Genomic DNA, 15,715 nt, shown 5'->3' with positions numbered 1-15,715 from the left:
AAAAAAATCGTGTTAAAATCTGAGCGCAATCGGAGTTATGGATCTCCCGGAATATAAGAAACGGTTTTCGGCCAGATCCGGGAGCGCGAAACAGAAGAGAACAGAGAAGGAGATCCAATCTCGGAAGGGCTCCTGCCCCTCCGCCGCCATGGAGGCCATGGACCAGAGGGGGAACTCTCCTCCCATACAGGGGGGCAAGGAAGAAGAAGAAGAAGAAGGGGGCCTCCCCCCCTCTCTCGATGGCGCCGGAGTGCCGCCGGGGTAAGGATCGTGATGGCCATCTACACCACCAATCTTGCTACCGTGAATACCAACTCTCTCCCCCTCCATGCAACGGTGTAACACCCCTTCTCCCCATTGTAATCTCTACTTAAACATGGTGCTCAACTCCATATATTATTTCCCAATGATATTTGGCTATCCTACGATGTTTGAGTAGATCGGTTTTGTCCTGTGGGTTAATCGTGATCTTGGTTGGTATGATTGTATATTTTATTTATGGTGCTGTCCTACAGTGCCCTCCGTGTCGCGCAAACGGAGGGATCCTCACTGGAGGGTGTTGCAACATGTTCATGGTTCGCTTATGGTGGGTTGCGAGAGTGACCGAAGTTTAGACCCGGGTAAGTGGGTTATGGCGTATGGGAGTAAAGAGGACTTGATACTTAATGCCATGGTTGGGTTTCACGACCTTAATGATCTTTAGTAGTTGCGGAAGCTTGCTAGGGGTCCAATCATAAGTGCATATGATCCAAGTAGAGAAATTATGTTAGCTCATGCCTCTCCCTCATATAAAATTACAAGAATGATTACCGGTACTTGTTATCGATTGTCTAGAGACAAATGACTTTCTTGTTGACAAAAGCTATCCACTTTTATTGTCTTACAATTTACTCATAGTTTTATTCTCGCAAAGTACTCGTAGTTTTATTCTTATAAAATAGCTTCATACTTGTTCTAGTCAAAGCAACCGTCAAGTGTGCGTAGAGTTGTATCAGTGGTCGATAGAACTTGAGGGAATATTTGTTCTACCTTTAGCTCCTCGTTGGGTTCGACATTCTTATTTATCGAAGAAAGCTACAAACGATCCCCTATACTTGTGGGTTATCAACCCCCGTCACTACCGACGACCGAGGTCGCCGACGGAAGACGGAGGACGGTGGCGGAAGGACTCGCAGCTGCTAGGTCGCCCTTTATTTCTTCTAAGGGAGGAAAGAAAAGCGATTCTTTTTCGACTAGTGTTTTCACCCGCTAGTGTATGTGGATACCTGTCAGACTCTCCATGACAGTATTGCCATGTATATGAAATGAGAAATGGTTTTGAGCTTATACACGAATCTTGACAACGACGCGGACGAGTGAAGATCTGTTGGTACCTAGCAGTACCACGTAAATTTTCATTTTCGTGTGCTCCTGCATATGCATGTGGTGTGAGCTGCGTGTGAAACAGGGGCGAGATCGTGCATCTCAGGTGAAACAGAGGACAATCGAGGTGATGGATATCGACGGTGGACGACGGCAAACGAGAGCTCGAGAAGAAGCAGTTGATGGCGAGGAAGCGGAGGAAACCTAGGCGTTGCCACCTCCAGGGTGGTCGTAGCCGACATCTAGGAAAAAGAGATACATGGCCTCCACAAGCCTCGAATGCGGCGGCGAGCAAAAGGCGGCTCCACCCCACCCCGCGAAACAAGGCTCGCCTCGTCCACGCATCGCGGTAGCCGGCGGCCGCCCCCTCATCAACCACGAACCAGCGGCGGCGGCGCTCGCTGTCGAGGCAGGCGAGACACCGGGGAGCCATGCTTGTGCAGCCACACCAAGACATGTCGCGGAGCGTATTTGCCGTCCCAACCGGCCCCTGAGGACGGCCAACGCCTAAGAGGGTGAAGGGGGCCTGACCGCCGCGTTATGCCCCTCGACGGCCATAGACGAAGAAGGAGGAGGTCGCCGGCCGATCTATCTTGCACGGATGTGGTCAGTGGAGCGGTGGAGGGAAGCGTGGAAATGGCTGGCAAAAAATGAGGATGGATAAAGTGGTCGGGACGATATACGTCGAGTCGATAGCGTTCACTACAGTGCGAACAATTTCTTTCATCCTAGTCGGTACGCGGCAGTCATCTGTGCAATGAGATTCGTGCGACCCATCCAACGGCCACTCAATCATCCGCTCATAATTTTCACTTAAAATGAACGTTAGGTGTATAACGTTTTCGAGTATGATATAATAAAATAAATATATATAAAGATAACGATACGAGAAGATATTTCGTTTCCTAGTCGGAAACCTTAAATCGTCAGCCCATATATGCGGGAGCCAGCCAGTGCTCCAACTCCAGGATCTCTGCCTGCACGCAGGTGGATCTCACGACCAGCGACCGCACCAACTCGCCAGGTAAGCGGCAGGGTCCGAATTTATCTACCTCCAACTAACTATGCTTCCGTACGTTTCTCAAAAAAAAAAAAAGAGGTTCCACATGAAGTAATAAGAGAGCAAAGCTTTCCCATGATAGACCAGTCTCCACGAAGAAACAACAACAGGACAGATCAGTCTCCACCAAGAAACAACAACCCAACGATCCGTTCCAAAGCCTTCCACAGGTGTGCATTTTTACTTTATCTACTACCACGTAATAGTATCCAGTGCGTGTGACTCGTGATTCATCGCCAGTTTACTTAGATTCTAGTATGAAAAACAGCTGAGTAATAAACTCTAAAATAACCAGAAAAAACATGAATTCGATGATATTCTGTTGTAACAAAATCTGTTTATGTGTGTTTGTTGCCAGAAATTTAATTGCTTCTCCTGACATGTATGGTTGTGCTTCAGGATGTCCTATGTTTGATCCTATCAAAGCTGCCCCTGAATGAAATTGTTCGGACAAGCCTCTTTCAACCAAGTGGAGACACACATGGACGTCATGCCCTAATCTAATATTTGATGCTGCCACGATGTGTGCCAACAGTACTACTTCCAGCAAAGAGCAGCGCACGCGGGTTTTCATTGCAAGTGTCAATGTTGTCTTGAAGCAGTGTGGTGCTACGGCTGTTGAAGAATTTCAGATCAAGTTCCCATTCGACAACCTGCTAGTTGATCATCTCAATAACTGGGTGAAATTTGCTGTCCTGTCACGGGCAAAGAATCTAGCAATTGAGTTGGAGCCCGAGGACTTAAGATGCTGCAAACATGATCGGCACGTGTTCCCGTTTGAGCTTTTCGACAAGCAAAGCATGTCCCGCCTCGAGGCAATTCATCTCGGCTTCGTATCACTTAAAGCACAACCCAACTTTAGTGGTTTCCCAAACCTCAAAGCGCTTGATCTTCGCATTGTGGATGTCTCTTCAAATGATCTTCAGCTTGTTCTGTCAAGTTGCTCCAATCTTGAGAGATTAAGCATCGTTATGTGCCATCCGCATGATGGCATAAGGGTGTCACTTCCGCGTCGGCAACACTTGCACGTGGCGCACAGTTGCATAAACAAAATACACTTCATCTCCAAGAACCTCCGAACTTTTGTATATGATGGATTTATGGTACCTCTTGATCTCAGTGAAAGTCTGCAACTAGGACATGTGGAAATGAAGTTTCCTTCGTTAACGCTAGAGCATGCCATTACTGAACTTCCCCGAGCGATGCTCCATGCACAGAACCTGAATCTGAGTGCAGGCATGACATTGAAGGTTTGCTGCTCGATCACTCTGATGCTATGATTACATCCCCCTCACATCTATTCACTTGGTTAAACCTGCATTTGTAGGTATTTTACTTGCCAGAGGGTGTGACCAAGTTTTCTCATCTGAAGTATCTACAGCTGAGGTTGTATTTTTCTGGTCAGGACAATCTCCTCTCGTTGGCTTCTTTTCTCAAAGGTGCCCCTCTACTAGAAGAGTTAGATATACATGTAAGTTATCATCATCTTATCCCTTACAATGCATACCTCCTATATCATCTGTTACCTACTCGCATTGTCTTCATGTGTTCTCTGTGACTGAAGAAGCCACTGTACAAGAATAAAATGCTAATGTTATTCTTGATCTATGCAGTTTCTGCGCCGCTCCTTTCCGCTGAATGACTTTGAGAAGTTATCTATCAGGAGCCTTCCTCCGTGTCGCCACGGTCATCTTAAGAGGGTGCTCATCACAGGGTTCCATGGGGCCCGGGGTGAGATTGAACTTGCAGCTCATGTTGCAGATAACTCCACCAGGCTTCAGGCCTTGGTCATAGATCCAGTCATGAGAGGTGTGAATAGGAATATGCTTACTTTAACGCCCGAGGGAAGAGCTATGTACTGGGATCTTGCCCGTAAGAATGCTAAGAAGTACCTTGCCAGGAGAGTCGCACAGGGTGCACGGTTTGATGTTCTGTGATGATGATTGAATGCTGTAGATGAGGTTGCAACGATGATGCATTACTGTGTAGGGGCTTGGTTTTAGGAATAATTCTACTCCCTCCTATCCGAATTAATTGACGTAGTTTCTGTACAATGTGTAGAGGACATTGTATTAGCTGATGCTATCAATGTGTAGGGGGACATTGTATTAGCTGATGCTATCAATGTGTAGAGGACTTTGCATTTTGCATAAACTATGGTTTCTTGCAATCGTGTTACCTTTGCCTCCCTGATTATCTAAAAAAAGCCAACTCTGAACAGAACGTCTCTCCACCCCGCGAGTTCTATGTGCCATAGCTTGGTCCTGTCTGCACAGACACTGTTCCACGATTATCACAAGGTGAATCCAATTGTTATCGAAAACTTACCGATTTCTGGTGAGCCATATAGTCCAGAAAATAGCTGTAGCCGCCAAAGTCCAAGATCTCCGCTTCATACGCTAATATTGCGTGCCACACAAATTGGAGACGTTAGCCAGCTCCTTGTTGCTACTTAACTCAATGCCTAGTAAATTCAGAACACCCCTCGTGCTGCTGCATTGCTTCAGCACATATCTCACTTTGATCCTTTGCATGATAAGCAGGCAAGCAAAGAACCCACAAACCTTTTCCGGTGTCAACTTCCTTTTGCATTTTGATATCGTACTTATCAGACGCTTCAGCTTGGTAGACAGAATTGCCGCTGCATGAGACTGGCTAACCTGAAAGTCCCAGACAGAAACAGAACTAACCAAGTCAGCAAAAAAGCATTAGAATTTTCGAAAATTGCATATGGGTCATACTGGCATATAGTAGCACTATCTCAGCCCTTGTACCTCCTCGGGATCCACGCTTATGCATGTATATGCGCGGGTATTCACTTCACGCGTGCATTTCTGAACAGTGGTCATGTGGGTTGTCTTTAGTCATTTATGAGGCCCAGCTAGCAGGGTCCAGTACGGTCCTAGTGATTTCTGTTTTTCTAGGGCCGTCCAAAGCGGCATCTGGGCCATTAGCTTGACAACTTGGGAATGGCCCACTGGTCAGCCCAGCAGCCAGATGCTTCCAGTATAAGCTTTATCCGTCAGGTGTAAATCTGGATACCCATTATCTGATGCCCTCAACAGCCTAATCATTGCTGGACACTCACACCTACAGGATCTTGTATTCTCACGGAGAGGCTTCCCCTGGAACACAAACAAATTTTCAACGGGATTAAATTATTTTTCCCAGGTGTAAAAGTGTATTGCTTGTGTGAAGTTGAAGCTTTATATTCTTACCGAGCATCCACATACAATCTCCTGCATGGTCTTCCTTCTATCAGGATTGAGCCTGTTTTTCCCGTATCTAATGCCGAAGCCATGCTCCCACGAATATAAGTTTAAAAATCGTTAGCCTCTGTCAGCGAGTCGAAATTTGTCCCTAGCTCTGGCTTCACTACTTCGTCCCACTCCCTGTCCACAAAGCCCCTGATAGTCTTCTCAAGCGCTCCCACCCTGCCTGGGCAGGGTGGCCGCTCAATTGGATTTGCGCCCACACGTACCCTGAAGAAACACCAAATATCAACGCCAATTTCAGAACACATAACAACTTCTAGATTTCCTGTCGCATCGACAGTTACACTGTTAGTCCTCAACATCAGAGTTCAAGGTCACAAGACTGCACTGCCATAAAACATTTTTGTAAGTGCCAACAGCTATGCTAAGTGTTTGTAGACTTTCAGAATTACAGGCATTTTTAGCCCAACTCTGTGCACTGGGTTTCTAATAAACAAATTTTTTTAGTTTTTTTTCCCGTTTGTAAAGTGAAAACATTTTTTCCCAGTACCACCTATCACAGTCAACACTAAGAATTCAGGGGAGGGCAGACAAGCAGAGCCACCCTCACTACTTTTTAGTTGATGCAATTTTTTTCTCACAGCGACCAGCTGCTTGTACTCAGTCCAGAAAATTCAGTTCGCTCTTCCACGCCTATCTTGCATTTTATACATCTAAACACGGACAGTTTCAGGTGGTGGGTCACAACCATAGCATTTTTGTAGTACAGTACAAAAATACCAGGAAATAGTTAGCTTGAAGATGTACTACCTTCTAATCCAGCCGGTCGACTTCGGATCAGGCTTTACCGCCGACTCCCCCGACTCCGCTGGGGCGCTCTCGCCAGTGCACTCGCCGGCGGCGGCGCCGCAACTGTCGTGGGCAGCCACAGAAGAGGCCGGCACCCCACCTCTCCGCCTGCCCGCGCCCTTCGCTGATCTCATCCTGCTTGGAGCACGCCGACGCCGTGCCGGCTGGAAAGATGGGCAACCTTGTGCCGCATACGAAAAGAAAGGAACAGTTAAATGGATGCTCCCGTTGAGAGGGAATGCAGATTGTGCTGCGGCGGGGAGGGGGGTTTTAGGATGAGGTTACCTGAACACTGGATCTACTGGGAAGACGCCTCCGCCGCCGCCTATTCGCGCGTGCCTCCCTTCCCCTTTCCTCTCTTCACCACAAGAGCTTTTTTTTCCGCCCCCACAATACAAGGTTTTTTTTAAACATCAGTACAGACGCAAGTGCTCATACATACGCGCATACATCCACCCCTATGAACGCACACACGCACACCCTATTCCTATGAGCACCTTCGAGAGACTGAGACGGCATGTACTCTTGAAATTTACGAAGTCACCGTAGGCACCTCGTCGTCGACGTGAACGTCTTCTTCCATCGAAAGCACATCGCCGGAAATACTGAAATAAATTCAGAAATAATGCGAACACCGGGACTTGAACCCTAATGAAATAAGGATACACTGTCTTTCTAACCATCCAACTACAGGTTGGTTCGCCAATACAACCTGGGTCGGCAGACGCATAGCTAACATACATCCACCGCCCCCAAGCCCCTCAAAACCAAACCACCCTGCGACGACATAACTGCGGTAGATACTATCAAGAGGGGAAAAAAATTCATCGCTCCGGATATTCAGACGGCCCGAGGACTCTCCAGAATTAACGAGGTGGCAATTTTTATTATATTTTTTTCTCTGCATGCTACGAACGAAGCAACAGCAGAACGTACGCACTCACACGTGGTCGTGTGCGTTCCGCGGTGGCGGCGGCTTTTGAACGGGAAAATCTGGACCATGGTCCTGGATCCACGTTCTGACACGGACAGCTTAGCCCACTTCCGTCAGCTCCCGCCAGCCGAACGTTCACCCCCACCGCGTATTCCTACCGTACCTGCACCCCATACAACGGCCCCACCTCATATCGTCCCATTTTCTGTCGGCAGCGCTAATATGCATTCAATGCGTCTGGCTGGGCAAATTTGACAATTTTGACCTGTGGACGAAATCAAATCACAGAATGAACTGCCCACAAAACTTTTTCACGCGGCTGACCTTTTTGTGTGGCGCCCGACACACCGGCGCCACACCCTACGGTGCAGCGCCTAGCTCGGGGGCGTTGCACCTCTGTCCACCGTGGCAGCCCCTGGGCCCGCACCCAGCAGTGCAGCACCTCCGAGCTAGGCGCCACACATGTAATGTGCAACGCCTAGCCCTTAGGCGCTGCACGGTGACTTAGATGCAGCCGTCGCGGCCCTCTCCTCCCCAACCCAGCCCATTGCACCAGTTACAGAAGAAGCGGCAGCGGCGGCCCTCTCCTCTCCCCCTCTCAATCCCCTCTCCCAAATCCTTCAGATCTAACTATTTGGTCTGTGGATTCCTCCACCAATCCATCCTAGAAGGTACTCTCCTCCGATCCCCTTCTTTCTATCCATAGAATGTATGCTATTTTGAAGATTTGGGGAACCTTTGTTTGAATCTTGCATGTATTGAATCTTGCATGTATTAGATTTTGGGAACCTTTGTTAGATTAGAATGTTGCATCTATTAGAATCTTGCATGTATTAGATACCTAATTTTGCAACCCTAGTTTAGTTGATTTTATTGAAAAGATATGGTTTGGGTACATAGGTTGACATGTTATTTCTATGGAAAAGATATTTGTATTGAATCTTGCATGAAGTATGCCTAGTTTTGTTTATTTGTATTGAAATTATATTTGTATTGACAAGAATGCTTTGGATACATGTGCTTTGAATTTTGCATATAGTAGGCGTACTTTAGTTTATTTTTATTCAAAAGATAATCCTGTTGACAAGAAAGCTTTGTTTGAAATAGTTAGGATGGTTTGGCTTCTCGATGATCACTGGGACCATCAACACCGGTCGTACGCTATGTCGGTGGAGCAGCGGGTAATAATGAAATTGGCCGGTATTATGAATTTCGTGTTTATGTGAAACACAAATGCCCCATATGTAATTTTCTGATTTGCTTGTTTGTAGGAGCTTCAACCTCTGAAGATTCGGTCTCACGGGGTCAACCTTGGGGGGATGCGCTATGATGAGCGATACACACCGTATGTAAGGGAGACAGAACTCCCCCCTTTCATTCAATTGGTCAGCCGGTTGACGCCACCACACAATGCTGCAGCAATCACCACGCTTGTTGATCGTTGGAGGCTGGAGACACACAGTTTCCATCTTCGGACCGGGGAGATGACCGTGACGCTCCAGGATATTGCTATGATCGCCAGTTTTCCTATCGAGGGGAATTCTCTATGTATGAGCACCGATTCTGATGGGTGGCGTGAGCAGATGCATGCCCTTATCGTTATGGTTCCTCCGGAGCCTCCGGAACCAGCAGCAAAAGACAAGAAGAAGGAAAGAGTCGCAGTCGGTGCTCCTTTCAGCTGGATTGCATGGAACTTTGGTACTTGCCCCGAGGAAGCTAATGAGGATGAGGTCAAGACATTTTCTCGTGTCTACATGTGGTACGTTATATCCAGGACTATGTTTGCTGATGGCACAGGCAAGAATCCTCCATGGATATGGCTGAAGGCGTTGACCGTCTTCGATAGCAAATGGAGTTGGGGTTCGGCGACACTGGCTTACTTGTATAGACAGGTACAAAGTTGTTTATTTTTCACTTCATTGCTACATTATCAATGTGATCTTCCTGTTAATTCAATCATGTTCTCTTTTATGTGCAGTTGGATGACGCCTGTTGTAGGAAATCTGGAGGTATTGGTGGTTGTATGCTCGCACTATGTATATGGAGCTGGGAGCGATTGCCGGTTGGACGACCGAAGACCGTGAAGTTCGAGGATTGGGACGACAAAGACGACCCACTACGGCTCCCCACTTGGGCTTACAAGTGGGATGTGCTAAATGAGACGACGGATGATCCCTCGGTCATGTACAAGTTGTACACGAGCGAGCTGGACACGGTCACAGCTGAGCAGGTGACTCGGCATTGCATAAGTGATTCTCATGCTTCTATCGTAACTCGAAATCAATTTTGCATTCTATGCTATTTTGCAGGTGGAATGGGAGCCGTATGGAAGAGGGGATAGTTTTGGTAACCCTATAGAGTTCAGGCTGAATCCGATGTGCACTAGGGATAGGGATATTTGGCATATGCGGTGCCCACTCATATGCAACTGGGCGGTTGAGCTTCACCTGCCACATCGGGTGTACTGCCAGTTTGGTTTGTTCCAGCCACACCCGCCGGAGTGGGAGGACACGGACAAGTTGCTACACGCGTAAGATATAATTAACCTTGAGCACTTAGCAGCTTCTCGGCGGTTTCGATGGTGCTAATATTCTGTTTCCAACTTGCAGGTTGGATAGAAGAAGGCAGCGGAAGGTCAAGGATTGGGCCAAGCATCACAGGAAGTATGGCGTACAGTTCGCGCTTAGTGTGGAGCAAGCTAAGGCTGGAAAACGAGCCCAGCTTTGTGAGCACTGCCCGATCGAACAACTATCTCACATGGTTTCTTGCAAGTACCCGTGTGGATGTATGCAAGTCGGCGTATGCTGAGGAGATTTTGGAAGATCCCACCGTTTTCGATTAGCTAACCCAGCACCAGTACAACAAATTAGTCAGGGAAGGCGCCTCAGTCCCTACAGCTCCAATGATGAACTTTGTGTTATTTCCCCTTTTTGCTTTTCCATTCGCACTATTCACATCTTCGCTTGCCTAACACGTTAATGCCGTTTCTGTTCATAGCGTGCCCAGATCAAGAAAGCAGTTGATGAGACCGAGACTATTCTAGACACAACCCCGGTTGGGAAAAGCGATGGGGAAGGTGCACTTTGAGCATTCATTAAGGTTCACATCTCCTTCAAACTACCACTTAACATGTGTTGCTACGTTCGATAGCTCATTCATTTGTACATGTTGCAGCGCCAGGGCCAAAAGTTAAGGCGTCTATCAAACCTTTTCGGTTGTCGTGACCCCGAGTATGTATCACCTGAACGGTCTAGGTCGGCGACACCATCAGATCCCACTTCTGGCCATGGTGATCCTTTGGAGGATGAGGATGTGGGTGCGGTCACCCAAGAGGTATGGCATGAGCATATATTCAATTATTAATGCATTGCTAAATTTATCTTCACACACGGTCTTTTCCATATCTTTTGTTTTTGTAATAGGTTGCTGATGATATGACCTTGGGGACCTATCAAGTTCGGTCAGCATACGAGTTAAAGCCTAGGAAGGGAATCAATAAATACACACCTGAAGACTTCACCCAAAGAGGCAAAAGGACGGCCGGCACCTTGCGGATGGCGGCTTTGGATGACTATGTGGATGACGTGGAGGAACCAGAGCCGGAGCCGGAGCGTGTTGCTCTTCCTAGGAAGGCGAAGAAGATAGCCAGCAGGAGGGGGGAGGAGCCAAAAAGCGCACAAGGAACTAGTAGTCGTCCTCTATTTGTTATGTAACTCGCCTAGTGAGCGTTTTGCTTATGTCGAACTTGTCATGTCGTTGAACTTGGAGTGGTGGTAGCTCTTAGTAATGTTGAACTTGAAGTGATCGTATGTCTTAGTAATGTTGAACTTGAAGTGATGCTCACTCTAAGAAATGTTGTCTTTGTTGAAGGTGAAGAGGTGTTGAAAATGGCATAATGAAGATCATTACTGTTTATTCTGTGATGCATGCCTGAAAATGTGCCTGACATGACCCAGTTTGAGGGACAAAAAAATACTAAGTGTTGGTGTGGCGCCTAGCCTGGAGGCGCCACATTGTATAGTGCAACGCCTATCTCGGGGGCGTTGCACTATACAATGTGGCGCTTAGTGTGACGCCTAGCTCGGAGGCGTTGCACGCCTGGGAAGAGCTATCCAGAGAGCAATAGAAAGTTTGCAAGTTACAGGCTGGTGTGGCGCCTAGCCTGGAGGCGCCCCACTGTAAAGTGCAGCGCCCCCGAGCTAGGCGTTGCACGTGCACTTAGCGAATTTTTTGGCAAACATAGAATTGTGTGGATAGCATATGCACACATAGTATGATGATGTGCAGTAGGATTGATACATAGCAAGCAAACAACTGTGAAGACAACATATACACTAAGTACTTCATGACACATAGTAGTTCATAACACATAGTACTTCAACTTGAGGAGTAGTTCATACAACCAAATCGAGGAGGAAATAGATAGTACTTCACGACACATAGTAGTTCACAACCAAATCGAGGAGGAGTCCAAAATACATAGTAGTTCATGGCACATAGTAGTTCACAACCAAATCGAGGATCATAGTTTAGAGGATAACACGGTCATCGTCCACAAGCAAGTTGAAGATGACATAGCTCTATTGCGTAGAGCAAGGCCCCTTTCCCTTCTTCCTCTTCCTCCTCCCTTTTCCTTATGCGGTGAGCCTCCTTAACCACCCTCTCCATGAATATCTTGTTCTCCCTCTCTTTTTTTTCAGCTTCAAATGCCCAAAGTTTCATGGTTCTTTCTTCAAAATCCCTGAGACGCTTCTTCTGTGCCTCCTCACATTTCCTCTTCAACGCATGCTCCCTAGCGCGACACTCATGGTCCATTCTCTCTCTTTCCTTCCTCTTCTCTTCGAGCTCCTCTTCCTTCTTCTTCTTTAGTGTGGCTGCATCCTCCTCTCTCAGCTTCTTCGCAGCCTTCTCCCACCATCCCGCCATCTCATCTTCGCCATCCTCCTTCATTGTTGGTTTGTTGGGTTGAGAAGCCGCCATACCTACAATGAGTGAAACATAATAGTTAGTAATGACAATAAGAACAAATGGAAGAACATGTACATTGCAACATATTAGTGAATAAGGACAACAAGAACATATGAAAAACAAGAACATATGAAACATTATAGTTAGTGAGAAACATACGAAAATGTCCATTGAGGTTGAAAGATCGTGGATGTCGCCTAGAGGGGGGTGAATAGGCGCCTTAAAATAATTACGGTTTAGGCTTGAACAAATGCGGAATAAACCTAGTGGTTAATTTGTCAAGCACAAAACCTACAACAACTAGGCTTACCTATGTGCACCAACAACTTATGCTAAACAAGATAAACTACTAGGTGATAGCATGATATATGACAAGAAACAATATGGCAATCATAGAGTAAAGTGCATAAGTAAAGGGCTCGGGTAAGAGATAACCGAGGCACGCGGAGACGACGATGTATCCCAAAGTTCACACCCTTGCGGATGCTAATCTCCGTTTGGAGCGGTGTGGAGGCACAATGCTCCCCAAGAAGCCACTAGGGCCACCGTAATCTCCTCACGCCCTCGCACAATGCAAGATGCCGTGATTCCACTAAGGGACCCTTGAGGGCGGTCACCGAACCCGTACAAATAGCAACCCTTGGGGGCGGCCACCGAACCCGTACACTTTGGCAACCCTTGGGGGCGGTCACCGGAACCCGTCAAATTGCTCGGGGCGATCTCCACAACCTAATTGGAGACCCCGACGCTTGCCCGGAGCTTTACACCATAATGATTGAGCTCCGAACACCACCAACCGTCTAGGGCGCCCAAGCACCCAAGAGGAACAAGCTCAAGGGTACCAAGCACCCAAGAGTAATAAGCTTCTCAACTTGTAACTCCCACGTATCACGTGGAGAACTCAAACTGATGCACCAAATGCAATGGCAAGGGCACACGGAGTGCCCAAGTCCTTCTCTCTCAAATCCCACCGAAGCAACTAATGCTAGGGAGGAAAATGAGAGGAAGAACAAGAAGGAGAACACCAAGAACTCCAAGATCTAGATCCAAGGGGTTCCCCTCACATAGAGGAGAAAGTGATTGGTGGAAATGTGGATCTAGATCTCCTTTCTCTATTCCCTCGAAAACTAGCAAGAATCCATGGAGGGATTGAGAGTTAGCAAGCTCGAAGAAGGTCAACAATGGGGAAGAACACAAGCTCAAAGGATGAGGTTCATTGGGGAAGAAGCCCCACTTTTATAGGTGGGGGAAAATCCAACCGTTATGCTCACACCCCGCACCGAGCGGTACTACCGCTCCAAGGAGCGGTACTACCGCTAGGGCGGCAGTAGCCCTTTGAAAAACAACGACGAGGAGGCAAAAGGCCAGAAGAACCGTCGGAGCGGTACTACCGCTTGTCCTCACGGTACTACCGCTAGGTGTAGCGGTACTACCTATAGGGGTAGCGGTACTACTGCTTGCGAGCGGTACTCAAAAATACATCCGTGCCTACTTCCGATGGACTTGGGACGAGTTTTTGGTTCGGAGCGGTACAACCGCTGTAGTAGCCGCGGTAGTACCACTCTGAAGCGGCAGTAAAAAATTACATCCGCTCATGTCCGCGGTAGTACCGCTGCAGCCTTTTCAGAACACCAAAACTGCCTTCTGCAAACGGACTCTGAATCCAACGAAACCAAGTTTGTTGGAAAGCTAGCGACAAGGGATAACACAACATTGATAGAAATAACAATAATAAGCAAATTAGAAAAGGCCCAAAAGAAAATGGTGAGAACCCTTCCTCGAAAAAGACCGGTAAAACCTCCAACACCGAAAACGCAAAGGAAGAAGCATGTGAACTCCGTTTTCGATGAACTTGAGCTTGTCAAGAAGATGACCATAAGCTCTAAGACGCACAAAGAGAACCAAACAAGAACCAAGAAAGATGATGCAAGGATGCAATGGTTTGAGCTCTCTGCGAACGATACGATCAAGCTACTCATCAAGAGCCCCCCTTGATAGTACGGCAATCGATCCTATAACCCGATCTCCAAACTACCACCATGAGACCGGTAAAATAGAGAACCTATCAAGGGCAAACCTTTGCCTTGCACAAAGTACACTTGAGCTAGATGTAGATGATCTTGACTTCCTGAAGTTGGACCACCTTTCTTGATTTCGTTGGCTCGGTGAAGACTAGTAGATTGCTCCCCCATACTCCACTATGGGTGAGCCACTCTTCGGCACATCTTCACAAGTCCATTGTCACCAAAATGGACGGCAAGCTTCAAGAACTTGATCTCTTCATGATGCATCACTTGAACTTGCACACCACAACCTTGATTTGATGTCATCCTCCATGGGTTGTATGTGATCTTCCTCTTGACGCAAGCCCATGGAAGATAACCTAACCCCACATAGAACTCTCACAAAGACCATGGGTTAGTACACAAAGCGTAATTGACAATGCTTACCATACCATGGGATCGCTTGATCCCTCTCGGTACATCTTCTACGCTTTGTGTGTTGATCAACTTGAAACACTCTCTGTACTTAGTCTTGATCAACCTTGAATATTTCCAACTCTATTCATTTGGATGATGTAAGACCAATCTTTGGATAATTCCTTAATAGCACCTTGGTCATCATAAACTCTCCTTGAAACCAAGAAATGGACTCCAAGAAAAGTCTATGAACAAACCCTTCAAATATAACTCAAGGCAACCATTAGTCCATAGAGATTGTCATCAATTACCAAAACCAAACATGGGGGCATCGCATGTTCTTTCAGAGGTATCCAAACATTCCTCTATAACGACCTTGCCCTTGACCACCACCACGGCCAAGTCCACCACCAAGGCCAAGACCATCATCACGTCCAACACCACCACCACGGCCTAGACCACCACCACGAGCTCTACCACCACCACGGCCTCTTGTAAGTCCTAGTTGCTGCCCTCTTTGTTGCCTAGATCCTCTTTGGCTACCACTTGGTTGGCTTGGCACTTGTTGGCTACCACTTGGTTGGCTTGGCACTTGTTGGCTACCACTTGGTTGCCTTGGCACTTGTTGGCTACCACTTGGTTGGCTTGACACTTGTTGGCCCCCTTGCGTAGCTCCTTGTTGGCTTGTGCTTGCATCATTTTTCTTGGACCTTTTGCTTGGTTTCGTACATTTTCTTTTGTTGTGGCCATGACCTTTGCATTCCCCACAACGGGAGCTCTCACGAGGCTCTTGGAATTGGTCGTTGCCCGCTTCGCGGCAGCTACCATGGCCCCATCCGTCCATGTCGCCTCTAAGACGCTTTGTCTTACATCTACCCCGTTTAACAACCTTCAACTCCAGATCCGG

The 15,715-nt window shown here is 47.3% G+C and overlaps 1 long non-coding RNA gene across 1 annotated transcript; it reads right to left on the bottom strand.

Moving 5' to 3' along the window:
• Positions 1-2,720: 2,720 nt before the first annotated feature.
• On the bottom strand, positions 2,721-6,849 carry LOC141027979 (uncharacterized). Its single transcript, XR_012190048.1, has 7 exons — positions 6,772-6,849; positions 6,448-6,667; positions 5,641-5,904; positions 5,197-5,547; positions 4,602-5,082; positions 4,315-4,468; positions 2,721-4,205 (listed from the first exon to the last, which is right to left on the bottom strand). It is a non-coding gene; the product is annotated as an uncharacterized lncRNA (long non-coding RNA).
• Between the last annotated feature and the right edge of the window lie 8,866 nt (positions 6,850-15,715).

This window comes from Aegilops tauschii, chromosome 7 (assembly GCF_002575655.3).
Source record: "Aegilops tauschii subsp. strangulata cultivar AL8/78 chromosome 7, Aet v6.0, whole genome shotgun sequence".
Classification (NCBI taxonomy): Eukaryota; Viridiplantae; Streptophyta; class Magnoliopsida; order Poales; family Poaceae; genus Aegilops; species Aegilops tauschii.
Note: the sequence above shows the minus strand (reverse complement) of the source record. Positions and strands in the feature narration are given on the sequence as shown.